The sequence below is a fragment of the Myotis myotis genome, unplaced genomic scaffold (assembly GCF_014108235.1).
Source record: "Myotis myotis isolate mMyoMyo1 unplaced genomic scaffold, mMyoMyo1.p scaffold_m19_p_1, whole genome shotgun sequence".
NCBI classification, from domain to species: Eukaryota; Metazoa; Chordata; class Mammalia; order Chiroptera; family Vespertilionidae; genus Myotis; species Myotis myotis.
Window position 1 is genome coordinate 145855487 of NW_023416313.1, and position 13343 is coordinate 145868829.

General features: G+C 38.1%; 1 pseudogene; it reads left to right on the forward strand.

Moving 5' to 3' along the window:
* Window positions 1-12365: 12365 nt before the first annotated feature.
* LOC118671756 lies at window positions 12366-12946 on the forward strand (annotated as a pseudogene).
* Window positions 12947-13343: the final 397 nt, after the last annotated feature.

The following is a 13343-nucleotide window of genomic DNA, read 5'->3' on the forward strand; positions in this document are numbered from 1 at the left end:
CATATTAATTACCAAAAGCCATGTGGATCAAGTGCTTGTTTCTCTAGCCCTTTGATTTTGATATTTGATAATACTTTTCTTTAGAAGCAACCCTGTTCTTTGGGGCAGGAAAAATTCAGGATGGGCATAGAAAATGCTATTGCTAGAATACAAAATTGCTTTTTTTATAAATTTTTTATTATTATTAAATTCACTTAAATGAAATAAAACTCACCCATTTTTCCCAAGCCTCACTCCTTGACTCTTAAAACCAGCAATCTGTCCTGTGCCTCTATCAGCTTGGGTTTTTTGTTTTGTTTGTTTGTTTGTTTATTTCAGATTTTACATATTAGAAAGATCATACAATATTTCTTTTTCTCTGATACTTTTAAAATACCTGAGGTGATGCTGAAAATACACATATCTAAAGGGTTTACACTGGCCAATTATAATAACATGACAATCAAAAGAAAAAGAAAAATTCTGGTTGACTGGAACAGGTTGTGTTTGGCAAAAGCCATTCATCTAGAATGATACTCAAAAAGGAAAAATAGATAAATGTTTTTAAAATTGCTGAATTTATATAGTTTTAATGAAAGAGTATTGATCTGTGAAGGTCTTCTGTTTATTCTATTAAGTAGATATTTGTTTTTAGAGAATAGATAGATATTTTCTCTACCACTAAGTAGCTCGAATAGAGAAAACTGGAAATCTAGACTAAGTAATATCAGAGAATTTGGCCTCCAAAATGGACATAATCTCTACAAAGAAAATTTTACATTACATCAAAGGAATATGAAAAATAAACAAATGAAAAAGCATGTTGTATTTTTATAGGAAGACTCAACATCATAAAATTATCAACATTTCTCAATTTACTCTATAATTTATTGTGACCCAATAACAATATAAGTTGTTTTGTTTGGTTAAACTGAGCAATCTAATTCTAAAGTTCATAAAAAGGTTTTTTTTTAAAAATAAAGAAGGATAATTTTGAAAGCATGTCTCATAACACATGTTAAAACAAACTGCTAAACAATATATTTAAAAGTTTAGAAAGTGCAAGAAGAAAAATATAAAAATCATCAAAAGACTTCATAAATGATAAGACAGAATTTCAAATTAGTGAGAAAATTATTCATAAATGGTAATTATTTGTAAGGTTATAAAATTTGATCTCAAATATACTAATTGCATTAAATAAATGTAATAAAATTTTAAAATATTAAAACTAAAATAATAAATTATTGTAATATCTTGTAAGCACCCTGTCACAAGTTTAAAAGAACCCTACCTGTTTTTCTGGGGGGTTTGTTATTTTAGTGAATGCTGAATAATTTTCAGGTTTTCGTTTTTGCTTTGCTTGAGATCAAAGTATACTTTTCCAATTTAATATAAATATGGTGAATGATATTTCTAGATTTTTTTTTCTAAACTATTAGAGGCCTGGTGCATGAATTCATGCACCAGTGGGGTCCCTTGGCCTAACCTGTGGGATTGGGCCAAAACTGGCTCTCCGACATCCCTGAGGGGTCCTGGACTGCGAGAGGGTGCAGGCCAGGCCGAGGGACCCCCACAGGTGCATGTATCGGGCTAGGGAGGGATGTGGGGAGGTTGGCCAGCCAGGGAGGGACCGTGGGAGGGCTCCAGGGCATGTTCAGCCCATCTTACTCAGTCTCCATCCACTGGACCCTAGCAGCAAGCTAACCTACTGGTCAGAGTGTCTGCCCCCTGGTGGTCAGTGCACGTCATAGCAACTTGTCAACCGGTTGACTGTCTGCCCCCTGGTGCTCAGTGCACAACATAGCGATCAGTTGAGCGGCCTTAGTATATCATTAGCATATTACGCTTTGATTGGTTGAACGGATGACTGGACACTTAGCATATTAGGTTTTTGTTATATAGGATTCTTCCATTTCTATGATAAATAAAACTTGGTCAAGGTTTACTAACATTTTAATATATTTTGTTAGTTGTGTCAAAGAAGAAATTTTCTTCTCTCCTCGTAGTTTCTTCAGGCTGGTCTAAACGGACATGTCACAGATTAATAAGAGAAATCCAGTTTAATTTTATATATGTGGGTTTCCACCAGAATATGGGCAGGGTCCTAAGGACAAATTGGGCAGTTGAAGCTTATGTGCCAACTTGACCAAGGGGAAAAAGATAGTGATTTGAGACTTTAAAGGAAGGGAAGGCAATTCACATGGAGATCAAAAAGCATGTGATATAAATAAATGTGTGCTGGGCCATGCAGAGACAATGGGACACAGCATGGACTCTGATCTCAAGGCCCTGTGGAGTCTCCCCACCACCAGCCCACGTTCTTTATAGATATCTTTACTGATAGCTCTATTTCAGGAACAGGGTTTTTATCTAACTTCTTTTAGTCAGATAAGGGAGAGGTAACAAGAAACACTTCCTGAGTCTTTTATTTCTTAAAAATAGTAAGTCTAGATTAGTCCTCATGCCAAAGACACACATTTTGGGGTGGCAAATATTATTCCCTTACTGTTGGTTTGCAAATATTTTCCTTGAAACTATTATAATATCTATGATCATACCTGACATTGGTCTAGATTTGGGGGTGTGTTTTTTTATACTATGTTTGATTTAGTAACAAAGTTATATTGGTCTAATAAAATAAGTAGCAAATACCTTCTCTTTTTTCTATTCTCTAGAAGAGTTTATATAAAATGGGAATAATTTGTCCACTATTTGATGGAGGTATCTGTATAAATATCTGGATTTTATTTGTTGCTTTTTATGGGAAATTTTTAACTTAGATTTGATTTCTCTAATAGTATTGGGGTTTTTCTGGCTTATTACTTTCTCTTGAGTAAATTTCAGAAAATTGTATTTTTCAATGGGATTATCAATTTCTCCAAGTTCTGTTCTCTTCCACAACTGCTATGTAACAAACCATTCTAAAACCCAGTGGATTAAAATAACACATCAATTTATTGTGCTCACTAATCTACAATTTGGGTAGGGTTTAGCTACATGGCTTGTCTCTGTTCCATATGCCGTTAACTGGAAAGGCCAACTGAATCTGAATGGTCCACTTCCAAGATGGCTCACTCACATGGCTGGTAAGCTATCTGCTGGGACCTGAGTTGGCCTGCTGGACTCCATGTGGGTATCTCCACAGAACTGCTTGGATTCAATAAAGCAAGATGGGTTGGCTCCAGGCATGAGTGTTTCATGAAACAGGAAATGGAAGCTGCCAGTCTCCTAAAATCTGAATCCAGAAAAGAAGCTCACCATCATTCTCCACATTCGGTTGGTCAAATGATCATAGAGTCTTTCCAGAATTAAGGACAATAGACATAGATCTATTGATAGGGGGTCATGGAATCTTCATTTGATCACAACAATTTACTGATATAAAGTTATTCATATAGTTTTATTACTATTTAAACATTCTGTCTATAATAACATTTCTATTTTCATTCCTATGTTTCTTCTCCCTTTTTTCAGCCTTTGCAATTAATTTTTGTCTTTTTTTTTTCAAGGAATCAACTCTTAGCTTAGTTGATTCTATTGTAGTTTTGCTATTTTATTAATCTTTATCTTTTTTTTCATTATCCCATTTTATGTATTTTTAAGAGGAATTATTCTAATTTCTTCTTTTGGATGACTTTTCTTTTCATACAGGCAATTAAGATAGTGTATATTTCCTTTAAGTAACTGCAGACAAGGGATATCATAGCAGGCCTGACTTCTATTCTTCGAAAGCCTTCTTACAAGGATGAACTTTGGCTGGGAACCTGGATTTTGGGAGGGTTCTCACCATTAATTAATCAGTGAATCACTGTGCCTATACTGTTTGTACAAACACTATGGTTTGTTCTGAACACCTGCTTTTATCATGGGGATTGGAATTTGGGTTCTTGCTCAGCAAGGGGTACCCATTTGATCAGGCCCCAATGAAAGACATGATCATTGGATCTCTGAGATTCCCTGATGGGAAACTTTTCATATGTGTTGTCAAAAGTCCTTGCTGGATGAATGAAGTGTATCCTGTGTTATTTCACTGAGAAAGAACTCTTGGAAACTTGCTCTTCATTTCCCTCAAACTTTGCCCCTAAGCTTTTTCAGTTTGCTTCTTGTGTTTTGCTGTAACAAATTATAGCTACGAGTACAACGGTATGCTAAGTCCTGTGAAGCCTCCTAGGAAAATGGGCCAGAGGGTCATCTTAATGACCCCCAACACAGTAACGCTGTAGCTTAATCCTACATAGTTTAATATATAATTTATTCATAATTCATTACTTTCTAGTTTCCATTGTGGTTTGTTTTCTTTGACCCATTATTTATTTGGAAAGAGGTTTTAAATAATTATAGTCATTTTCAAATATTTATATTATCAATTTCTAACCTACTTGCATTCCTCTTGCTGGGTGAATTAGAAAAAAATTGCTCCTTTTGGTATTTTCTAGGAATTTGAAGCAGCAAGAAATCTACTACAAACAAATAGGTGCCTTCAAAACAATTAGAAGTCCCGACAGATCACAAGTCAAAGAAAATCACTGCGCGTTTTTAGGAAATGAAGCCATTGTAGGAATGACAAAACTGTTATGATGGTTTTAGTTTCCTTCAGACAGAAGATTCCCTGAAGACTCGGGTGCCTTTTGTGATATTGTAACTTATCATAAAAAATACATATGTGGTTTTCACCTCACTTCCTGGCACAGAATTCCTAAAACACTTGGAATTTTCTAAATGGTGAGAGTAATAATGTCTTTTTTTAAATTAATAATTCCCTTTCTACCACACCTAAATTTATGTTAATGAGGTGACCACATTATAAATTATAGCTCTAGGGATCACACAATATTTTGTTTAATCTTTTTATTGTTATATTTGACCCTGTTTAACATTCATACTGAACTCCTGTTCCTATGAGCTCCATCAGGTTCCTCACATTTAGTATATCCACTGATAGACTTTATTTCAATCTTTTTTCTTATTTTATTTTTCTTTCTTTTTTGACAAGTTTGTCAAATTATAATTTATTTCTCTCCTTTACAATGTGTGAGCTCTGTATTTTTTCTTTTTACTAGTGTTTACCTTATTTCCACATTCTCATATTCAAGACATGTTTTTCTATTATTAATAATATATCAACTATTCAACCATTTCTTCTGACCCTAATGCACTATTTTCCTCCACAGTTTCCCATAATTATGTCCTTAGAAGGAAACCTTTAGAACCTTTTATTTTCCCACCCATTTCCTCCAATGTCCTAGTCAGTGGTTGGCAAACTCATTAGTCAACAGAGTCAAATATCAACAGTACAATGATTGAAATTTCTTTTGAGAGCCAAATTTTTTAAACTTAAACTATATAGGTAGGTACATTGTTATTAACTTAGAGTACTCCTAAGGCTTAGGAAGAGCCACACTCAAGTGGCCAAAGGGCAGCATGTGGCTCACGAGCCGCAGTTTGCCGACCACGGTATAGGTCATGCTAAGATAGTTTTGCATTTTTAGTTTAAGTCTCTTCCTTTTCAGTATGACTTAAATATATCCCATCATTTATTATTATTAATTTGGTGAGAGATAGAGTTAGAGATAGAAAGAGATGTATCCAACATGTCTTTATCTTTTCCTATACTTCATACTACATCTTTCCAATCTTGAGGACTCTGATTTAAGTCGTGTGTTTTCAATTAGAATATTTTCTTGAGTGTTTTTTTTCAGATTGTCTATTACATAAATGATATATTCTCTATTCATAAATACTCAGGGAATTTTTTTTCTAATAATTGTTTAATTATTTACTTTCCTCTGTAACCAGACAAGGGGTCTGAGCTGCCTATTACTACTTGAGCTAATTAAACAAAGACAGGGTTGAATCCTATATGAGTGTTTATTCCAATGATGCTGGCAGTATGGGAGAGCAGCAGGTCACCCACAAAAATCTACTCTACCCCTCCCCATAAGCCAGCTGCTTATATGGAGTAGAAGGGCAAATATTATGTGGGAAAGTAAGAATTACAGGCATGGGAAGTAGGCACAGGATAATGGTAACAGGCAGTGATGGCGAACCTTTTGAGCTCGGTGTGTCAACATTTTGAAAAACCCTAACTTAACTCTGGTGCTGTGTCACATATAGAAATTTTTTTGATATTTGCAACCATAGTAAAACAAAGACTTATATTTTTGATATATATTTTGTATATTTAAATGTCATTTAACAAAGAAAAATCAACCAAAAAAATGTCATAGGTTCGCCATCGCTGGTAACAGGTAATAGGGCTGGGGGTTACAAAGGGCAGTGCGTCTAGGACTAGATTGTTTCAGCCACGAGGCTGTAAATATTTCCATAATGATAGGCAGTTTTCATAAAATGAGGATGGATTGCATCCTGATGTTAGATTCCGTGTTCCAGGGCGGACAACTCTCAGCCCAGTTAGAATGTGCTTTCTCTAATCAGAACAGAACAATCACTGTTAACAGAGCATGATTAATATTTCTTATAATTATAACTAGTCCCCAATATCCTATTTCTGACCCTAACACCTCCATCTGTTCTTCATTTTTTTTCGTTCTGATATTACTAATATTGGTATATTAATTTGTCTGTATCTCTTTTCTAAGTACCTTATTTTGCCCCACAAGATTTATATTTCTTTGATCTTTTCTTCTGTTTTAATTCAGACCATTAATTCAAGTTTCAACAATGACTTTCTTCAACTAGCATCATGTAATAATAACTTTTAAATCTTTTTTTTAATATCCAGGAAGAATAAGTTAAGATTATTAGAGGTTGGTACAGGCGCACATACCACTGTGTTTTAAAATATATGGCAGTTAGCATTTAGAAGTGCTTTCAGCTAATTCTAATGTATAATATCAAAGTTCCACCGCTTGAGGAACTGGAATACTAAGTAAATTAGCAAGAAATGAGCTTTTGCAAGGAGTATACGATTTAAAAAAAAACAAACAAACAGTAATTAAAGCTGGAGTAAAATTAAGGATAGCATATTAAAAATTTGGCAGAAATTCTATCGTTACTATAGAGGCCAATGTCCAAAATTAGATAATGAATAAGCTCAACTTGTGCTTGCACTCTCTCTTTAAATATGTTTATATTAATTTTAGATGGAAAGGGAGAGATAGAAACATCCATCTTATCAGCTGCCTCCTCCAAGTGGATGAAGCCCACAACTCAGGAATGTGCCTAGTTTACTGGGACTCCAACTGGGATCTCTTAGTGCATTGGGTGGATGTTCAACCACTGAGCAATACTAGCCAGGCAACTTGTTGTTCTCTTTAAAGGACAGAATAGTACTCCACAATGACTGCTCTATTTGGAGAATGAGATGATGGTGTGTACCAAAAGATCTAGGTGTGGTAAGAGTCTGAGAATCAAACTGGTCCTGTTTGCTTCTAGAATAAAATTGCCTTCTCAAACCACAACTATTGGATTTAGAGTTCCCAGGGCAGGTGAGCAAGGATGGCTCAGGCACAATGTTTGTTTGAAAATGAGTGGATGGTATCATCCTATATAATAAAGTGCTAATATGCAAATGGCTGTTACACCCTCATGCCCTCACACCAGGGCCAGCGGACCTGAGGCTGGGCCAGGGGACCTGAGGCTGGGCCGGGGGACCTGAGGCCACACTCCTTGCCCTGATGCCAGGCTTGGGGACCTGAGGCCAAACTCCCCACCTGGCAGGGCTTGATGGGGAACCTGAGGCTGCACCCCCCACCCGGTGGGGCTTGACGGGGGGCCTGAGGTCACGTCCCCCACCCAGCGCTGGGCCAGGGGACCTGAGAGTGGGGCCAGCCGGGTCTGGGTCTTGCACAATTTCAAGGCACACGTGGGTGGGAGGGGACTTGACTCTGGGTCCTGCAGTGTGCCCCAGACTCTGACAGGAGGGAGATTTTCATATACATTTTACTAATTTTCTTTCATCTCTGACACTTCTATTATAGAGAAAGGGCAAATAGCAATATTAAAATATTTCCTCTAATTAATTCCCTTTTAATGTGCATGAATTTCATGCACTGGGCCACTAGTCTATAATAATAGTGGAGTTAACCCATACTCAATAATTCCAGAGTCTTCCCTGCACATTTTATTTACAGGAAGTGTAGAGACTGAAGTATCAGAGTGTACCATTTCTATGGATGTCTGAAATAAGATGATAGGTCTAGATTGAATAGAGAAAGCAAAATGATCATGAGGAAAGTACAGCTCACAGAATTTTTAATGCTGTAGCTGCTATTTAGTGTGATGGGAGGAAGTAAGCCACCCAATGGTGGAAGCAGAGAATGAGTTGGGAAAAGTTGGTTCAAGAAGCATCTAAGTGTCATTAGTATTAGTAGAAAGGTCAGGAAAATGAATGTAGAGAGAGAAACCTGAAAAACAATTTGGAAAATAATAAATATCTGAGATATTTAGAGGAATTGCTGAAGTCACAAATTCCAAGCTAGCAGGCATATTTTTGCTGAGAGAATCAGCCAGAGAAAACAGAAGGTCAATGTACTGTTGTAGTAAAGATGGGTTTTCTTGTCCATCTGACAGGAAGTACATGATTCATGTGTTGTGATCTGTGGCCATCTCTGGGGCTTTGATCATTTATGAATGTTATTTCATCATATTCATGACCTGTGTAGGAGGGGTCCTATATAAATGATTAGGATTACTGCAACATGTAGCTCACAGCTGCATCCAGTTTGTAAATAATTGAAGATTTTCTTGCCACAGTCTACTTCCTAGGTGAATTCAATATAGGATACATTAAAATAAAATAAAAATTTAGATCAATGTAGTTCCATCTGGGCTTGTTATCATGTGAAGGCCATCTTGTAATGAAGAATACTCAAGAAAGACATACGAAATAATAGTTTCTCAGGTTGATGAGCTCAGTAATGAATCACTGCGTTATTTCCTTCCAGGACTGATTAAAATAGCACTTGAGGTCCTGAAAATACTGAAGTGCTTATAAACGAAGCAAACAGATGTCTGGAGAAAAATAAGCCTGGGCCTGCTCTTACAGAGGTCAGTGTCTTTGTGTTGAAATCAAATATCATCAAAATCATGAATGAAAGTATTTCTTTTATATTGAAGAATTCTGATTGTACGAGGGAGCCTTCTCTTCAAGTGGGTTGATTGTAACTTGTACCTAATGTAACTGTATGAGTCTTAAAAATATGTTTATTTATTGCTTATATTATTTATATTCTCATGAATATGTACATATTCATGAGAATATATATATATATATATATATATATATATATATATATATATATATATATATTTTAGAGGCCCAGTGCATGAAAATTCGTGCACTTTGGGGGTCCCTCAGCCTGGCCTGCACCCTCTCACAGTCCGGGACCCCTTGGGGGATTTCCGACTGATGGCTTAGGCCCACTCCCCAGGGGATCAGGCCTAAGCTGGCAGTCAGACATCCCTCTGGAAGCCTAGGAGACCTCAAGGGATGTCTGACTAATGGCTTAGGCCTGAGAGGAGTGAGCCTAAGCCATTAGTTGGACATCCCTAGCACTGCCGTGGAGGTGGGAGAGGCTCCTGCCTCTGTTGCTGCACTGGCCAGCCATGAGCTGGCTTCTGGCTGAGCAGTGCTCCCCCTGTGGAAGCGCACTGACCACCAGGGGGCAGCTCCTGCATTGAGTATCTGCCCTCTGGTGGTCAGTGTGTGTCATAGCAAACAGTTGTTCCTGGTGGTTCTGCCATTAGGGTCAATTTGCATATTACCCTTTTATTATATAGGATATCTTACCTAATCATTCATTCACTCAACAATTACTTAATAAGCATCTACCTTGTGGAAGTCTTAATCTTAATAGATAAAATAAAGTTGAATCAGATCTAGCCTTGACCATGTGGAGCACACAGACAGGAAGAAAATATCCATTACTCACCAGAATATGGTATATTATGATATAGTTCATAAGAAAAGTATAAACTATTATTAAAGTTCATTTTTTTCTTTAAACTGGAGATAAATTAGAATAGGCTACTTTGAGGATGGAATAGTTGAACCAAACTTTTCAAAAAAGGTTAAGGTCTACTTATGTAAAAATAGGTAATTCAGGGAGAATACCCAAGGTTCAAAGAAATGGAGAAAGAAATAATTAGAATTATAAGATTTGGAGAGATCATAGGGAACAATTTGATTGAGGTTATGTATAAAATATCTTGAGCCAAAATAATCTTCCTTATCTGAATTTTTGTAATATTTTATTAATACTTATATTGCTTTATAGTTATACTAGAGGCCTAATGCATGAAATTCATGCAAGGGGCTTGGCCCTCACAGCCGCAGTGGCTTGCCTCAGACCTCGCAGCCCAGCTTCATCCAGAAGGTCATCGAAAGGATGTCTGGAAGGCGATTTGGCTGTCTGGTCTAATTAGCATATTACACTTTTATTATTATACATACCTGTATGCCTTTATGGGTTATTGAGGAAGGAATCACTAGTATGTGTGTTTTTATATTCCAACAGACAGTGTTTAATATGTTGTTGGACAGCAAAAATGTTTGTCAGGTTAAAATAAATATATGGAAGAGAATGGTCTTTATAAATGGTGTTTGTGAAACACCTCCTCTCCTTACTCTTTGGGTGTGTTTTTTCCCCATATTGCAATAGTAAGATTTGATTTCTTTATTTCTTCATTCTCCTAAGTTTCTTTTATCGATTTTATTATAGTCCTTAAAAATGCATATCTCATTACTTTCTTCAATTTTCATGTGACATGACATCATTTCCTTCATGCCCCTCATTAGATTATTTAATGTGCTCATCTCATTACACCTTTCCCATCTTGCATCTCATTACACCCCTTAAACATGCACATCTCATTACATAGTCCTTACATATCTCATTGCATGATTCCATTTTTGTATCTCATTGTCAGTTCATTTCTGCATCTTATTACATTAAAACCTAGTTCCCATTATACCTTACATATTTTGAAAATTTATATACTCTTCTTTCTTTTATGCATCTAATTATACTTCCTCTCCTTTATATGGCCATCTCATTACACTTTTCCTTTCACCCATCTCATTTCAGCCCTGAAGGATGCCCATCTTATAGGACACTTTCTGAGACAGTTCATTAAACTATCTCACATATTCACCTCATTACAGCTTTTTAACCTATATGTCTTATTACATAGAACTCTTCATGAATCTCATTAAAATCTTGGAAGGTACATATCTCATTATCCTCTTGTATCTTATGCATCCTGCACTGCATCACAAATATACATTCTATTAAAATATTTCTTTTTATTATTTTAATATGTCCCTTTATTATAACCTTCTTATTTGCTAATATTTCAGTACTTCATTACATTTTTGCATTTTTGTGTATAGCAAAAATGACCACATCTCTTTCAAGAAAAAGATTTTCTTAAATAGTGTTTCATATGTCTTTAAATGACTATGTTATACTGATGCATCTCAAACTTGGTATAGTAGGGATGTTAACAGATAGGCAGAAAAGTAAATTCAAATTACTTTGGGTTAATAATACATTTATAAATGTACCTGGGTTAATAAAAGTTAACTAATTAGTTAATAAAATATTAGCTAAATTTAAAAATTCTGTTCTTATTTCAGGACAATAGAGCTTTTGTATATGCTATTAAGGACTATGCATATTCATGGAGTCTGGCCTGCAGCATTTCTTAAATGGATCAGTCACATATTCTAGCCACAGACCATATATTAACTGCTTCCAGAACTGTGTTCCATGGAGCACAATTTAATAAAAGTTGCATTGTGATATTTTGTATACATACATACATACCTATATACATGTCTATATACAGTTATATGTTTATTTCTACTGATTTTACTTACAGCCCTGAATTGCTTTCCAGAACTAACAATACTTGCATGAGTGATTCACTGATTAACATCCATTACAGTGGTTCCTCAACTTCGGTGGATAGTGGTGTCACCTGAAGAGCTTAATAAAAATAAACACTGGCCTAATCCTGTTTCAGCAAGGCTGGGCTTTTGTGTTCTTCATTAGCTATCCAGGTGATTCTGATAGACACCAAAGTTTGGAAACCACTGCCTAACTGAGCGATGATACATCCTATATAATAAAAGCCCAGCGACCTAAAGGCCCCTAGCCAGGGCTGGCCCGGCTCCCCAGCAAGTGGTCAGGGGCGATCAGGCAGGCAGGCAGAGCCCTGTAATCGATCTATCACCTCAAAGAGGGAGACCCAGGCTTCCAGCCACAGTCTGCAGGCAGGACGCTTGGTGGCTGCCACCAGAGACACTGGCAGTGGTGGATGCTGCAGGGTGGGGCTGGCGCCACAGGGGCTTCTGAGCGGGCATGGCCCCTGCAGCCTGGCCCAGGCCTCGGGGTCACAGCCTCTGCCCACAGCTTCTGCAGGGCTGGACTGCCACTCCTCCTGCTATGATGCCTGGGCAGATCCGGACCCTTCCATGACTGCGGGCTCTCTGCCAGGGCTCGGCCCCCTGACTGGACTCCCCAGCTCGGCCCTGATTGCAGAGGAGCTGAAATACACTGACATCCACCACATTGGGCCCATGATCACCCCTTTGCGCCTCCTGGAGGTGAAACTGAGCAAGAGGCCTCCACCTGTGAAAAGTGAGCTAGATGAGGAAGAGGAGCGAGGAAAAGGCGCTGGGAAAAGAACAAAGTGGTGGCAGCCCCGTGACAGACCAAGAAGGAGCGGAAGGAGTTTCTGGAGCAGGAATCTGAGTGGTTGGAGCTCATGAATATGAAGCTGAACACCCAGATGGAGGAGCTGAAGCATGAGCGGCAACAGCTCATCCTGATGCTCAACTGGCATCATCCCCACCTGCATCGTCAGGACCAACAGCGTTAAGACCCCCAAGTCAGAAGGCAGCCCACTGCTGGAGCAGCTGGAGAAGAAGTTACCATGGGCTGGGAGCAGGAAGAGGAGGAGGAGAAGGGTACCAGAGGGCTCTTCCTTTGCTGGATGAAAAACTCTTCAATGAGGCTCAGCACAGCCAGCATCAGCCGGGCTTTTTTGTGAAACTCAGATCAGCCACACCAGGGGAAGAAACCCACGTTGATGAAACCCAGGACCAAGTGCTGAGACCAAAGTAGTCCTGAGGGGGCCTGTTCTGCCTGGGGCCAGGCTTGCAGGAGGCAGAGCAGAGGCTCTGGCTGGAGAGACAACCAACCAGGCAGCTGTGGGCACTTCTCCGACATCTCTGCCAGGGCACCCACCCAAAGGACCTTCGACCAGCCAGGAAAAGCTATGAGTTGTAACCAAAATTAGTCTGAGTATGGAACTCAGAGTGAAACTGCAATCTGCCTGCCCCCAGACCTGACCCTGACCCTGACCCTGACCCTGATCCTGATACAAGGCTGGAG